Source organism: Vigna umbellata, chromosome 2, assembly GCF_029865625.1.
Source record: "Vigna umbellata cultivar VRB3 chromosome 2, Vumbellata_1.0, whole genome shotgun sequence".
NCBI classification, from domain to species: domain Eukaryota; kingdom Viridiplantae; phylum Streptophyta; class Magnoliopsida; order Fabales; family Fabaceae; genus Vigna; species Vigna umbellata.
Window position 1 is genome coordinate 21,519,502 of NC_142166.1, and position 4,033 is coordinate 21,523,534.

Sequence of the window (4,033 nt, forward strand, 5' to 3'; positions counted from 1 at the left end):
GTGTGTGTATGTTTTGTCTTGTGTTGTGAGTGTGTTGTGCTGAGTTTTAGGATGTTTGGTTAGTCTTGTTTAGGTTTACTTCTTTTAGCATTTTTTTGTGTGTTTAGGTTTTTATCATTTAGGTATTTTGTGCATTTAGTTTTTGTTTCTGGAAATTTCAAAATCTGTAAATAGTGGTTTTCCTCCATGTTATGCTTTTGTATGTTTGGTATAATCCTTGCTTGAAGTGGAAGTCCAGGTTTGAGACAGGTTTTGCACTAGAATAGAGGAGATGTCGGATTCTCAAGACTGGACGTATAAGCTGATCAAGAGGCTTCCCAAGTTCCATGGGTTGGCACATGAAGATCCACACAGGCACCTCAAGTAGTTTTGTTGGGTGTGCTCATCCATGAGGCCTGCTGGTGTTTCAGAGGAGGCGGTACTGATGAGAGTGTTTCCAATGTCCCTTCAAGGTGTAGCAAGAGACTGGTTCCTATACCAGTATCCTTTTGATAGTTGGCAGGAAACACAACAGAGATTCCTCAACAAGTTCTTTCCAGCAAAAAAGGTAGTCAACATTAGGAGGGAGATCACTGCCATTGAGCAGTTTCAAGAAGAAAGCCTGGCAGATTATTGGGAGAGGTTTAACAGGCTCTGCACAGCCTGTCCAAACCACCATATTTCAGAGCATTTGCTCTTAATTTACTTTTATGAAGGGCTCCTGGACAATTAAAGGATATTTGTGGATGCAGTTGCTGGTGGATCTTTGATGGATAGAACTCCAACAGAGGCAAGGAAGTTGCTCTGCAAGCTGGCTGGTGAAAATCCAATTGAGGTAGCAAAGGAAGTGAGCAGGTTTACTCTAAACTTGAAATCCCTATTCATGTATCTGAGGTTCAAGTAAATTTTAATGCTTTTGAATTGGTAAAACTTGAACCCATAAAGCCTGTTCTGGATTCTGATATTGATATTCCTGTGCACACTCATGTTTTGGATTCATTATTCCCTATAGAGCACATTGACATACCTGATGTTCACTATCCTTACACTGATCTTAGTTTATATGATAGCCCTGAGGATGCAGCTGATGACTTGGAGATTAGTAAGAAACTTTTCAATGAGCAAAAACAAGTTTATTCTGAACCTGAGATTCTAATCACTTTACTTGATTTGCCTATACATTCAAATGCCTGTGATTTGATGCACACTGATTCTATAGGGTTTATGACTGATACTGATACAGATTTGATAGACCATTCTAAAATTTTTGATTCAGTATCAGCCATTGAACCCATTGGTATAAATGTTGTGTTGAATGAACATGATTGCCGTGATGAAATTTTGAATGATAGTAGCCTTGAATTGACCTTTGATTCTGCTAATGATGCACACGTCAATATTGATTTTGAGATAGACACTGTGCAATCTGATAACTTTATAGAGTTAGGACTAAACTTTGATCTAACACAGTTTTCTGAGAATTTTGAATGTGATTGTGAATCTGGTTCTTGCTCCATTTGTACTGAAATTGATTATGTGTTACAACCAGATTCTAAGCTTATAACAGATGCTATTAATTGTGAGTTTGATGACCAGGCTACAGAGTTAAAGGAGAATGCAGGTGCTATCAATAAGGAATTTATGATTGATGGAGGAGAGTATACTGCTACTTCTTTGAGCGAGCCAGAGGTCTCTATTCCGGTGTCACACACTCAGAACAATTTTCTTGGAGAAGAAAGAAGAAACATCTTGCTTTGGATGATAGGGCAGTACTGATGAAGCAACTCCTCCTCAAAAGTTCTTTGCTGAATCTTATGGTGGAAAACATCTCCTTGCTTGTCCAAGTTTGGAAATTGCCACCATGATTAGGGGAGTTTTCTTTTCTCTTCTCCTCCTTTCCCCACTTTTATTGCACTTGTCCAGGATCTGTTCACTATTCTGATTTCTGATCTTATGCTTATGACACATTGAGGACACTGTGTAGTTTAAGTGTGGACTATTGGGGGAGATTTTGATTTTTCTTTGTTAGTTTTTGTTTTCTTGGTTAAATTTTTTCTTTTCTAGGTAGTTTTTGTTTTGTCTTGTGTACAGTTTTACATGTTTCTCTTGATTTCTGGACTTTGTTTAGGTTGTAGATGTGTCTTTCACTTCATTGATACTTTTATGGTTTGAATTCCTTGTTTTCTTTGCTTGGGAAGATGATTATGATGTTTGAGAGGTTGAATTAATTGTGATACAATTACCCTATGTGAGATTTGAGCCACTTTATGTTCTTTATTGTGTGGTATGTCTCTTGATTGCTTGCACATATGCCTTGGCTTGACTCTTGTTGATAATTCTTGATTGATATGCATGTTTGGAAGTGATAAAGGCAGTTTTGTTCTTGAGTCTCTCTAGCCAAATAAGCCTACCTTGTTCTAATCCTTTGATAACCCCTATTGAGCCTATATTTTCCTCATTTCTTTGTTTTGAAGCTCATACACTAACCCTAAGTGAAAAACCATGATCACCTTAACCTTAGGGAATTTTGGAGCTTTGGAAGTGTTTTGGGAACAAGTGTGGTCTCCCTGGGGATTCTGATTAATTGGTTAGTTGGTTCCTCTTTTTGTTTTGTTTTCGGAAATACGATTTATATCTTGTCTCTTACAGTCGTGTGCTAAAGAGAGAGAAAAGAAAAGAGACAGGATGATAGAATCGTACTTGACGTAGTCCTCCTTTTGTATTTTTACTTTTTATAGTTTAGCTCTTAAGGAGCATGGGTTACTATAAATACTGATAACAGTTGAAAAACTGTTATTTTCATGCTTAAAATTGATACTAAAAGCAACCTTTAGACTTAGAAACTAGCTTGAAATCATACTTTTATCCATATTTTCAAAAATAAGAGAGCTGGACAGGTTTATGCTTGATTTCAGTGTTTTTGTGCAGGTTTTAAGGTGAATTTAGTGAAAGAAGTGAAGAATGAGAGAGATGGAATCAGAAAAGGAATCAAAGAGTGCAAAAGGAGAAGCCGAAGGCACCGCTCAGCGGCACTTTACCGCTGAGCGGCACTCAAGAGGTCACGAGAGGTCCGCTGAGGGGCAAAATGGCCGCTGAGGGGAAGAAACGAGACACGCACTCACCGCTGAGCAGTACTTTACCGCTGAGCGGCACACTTATGGGCTTGGGCCTAGATTCTTTGTAATTTTAGAATAGTATATAAGCTTTAGGACGTCCTAGGGTTTGTATCTTTGGCAGAAACAAAGCAAACACTCTCTCTTCCACCCCTTGGGGTAGATTGGGAGATGGTGACAGCTCTCCTCTTCTCTTTCACGGGTTTTTCTATCCCTTTCATTCTTTCATTATTGTTCATCTAGGTTCACCATGAATATGGTGAACTAAACTTTGTATGTTTGTTGGGGAATCAATGTAATCTTTTGAAGCTCTCATATATGGAATTTGTTTTTACATCTTTTAATTAAGATTTATGCTTTCTTTCATCATTAGTTAGGGTTTTTCCTCTTTGCTCAATGCTTGCGTTGTTTAACTCATTCGATGCATGATTATTGGTTTTGTCGATACGGGAACGTACGGGGAAGTCTAGATCCGGGGAATTTCTCCCAATATTATGTTGGTTGTCGTTAAGCTCCTGAACTTATGAACTGATCATTAGGAATGCTAGGAATTGTATGAACTCGTGATTAGGGAGAAGCCTTCTAGAAAGGTACTTTAGAGAGTGGCATTAACAATGATGATTTGAATGTTGAATTCCTAAAATATATGAGAGTGGATAAGATGAAATTGACCCCCAACAACATATTCATTCATATATTTCATTGAAAGTGTTTATCTTTTGCTTTTTGCCATTGATCAAAACTTCATGCATACATGTTTATTTTCTGTCTTGCATATAAAATCTCAATTATTTCGTTTGTAAGTCTTAGCTAATCAACAAATCACATAACTAAACTAGGCCGTGAGTCCTTTGGGAGAACGATACTTGGTCTTACCAAGTTTATTACTTGAACGATTCGGTCATACTTGCCGATTGTGAAACAAGTTTGTGACATCATAT

General features: G+C 37.7%; 1 pseudogene; it reads left to right on the plus strand.

Annotated features, from left to right (window-relative positions):
• The first annotated feature begins 271 nt into the window (after positions 1-271).
• On the plus strand, positions 272-1,844 carry LOC148203609 (uncharacterized; annotated as a pseudogene).
• The last annotated feature ends 2,189 nt before the right edge of the window (positions 1,845-4,033 follow it).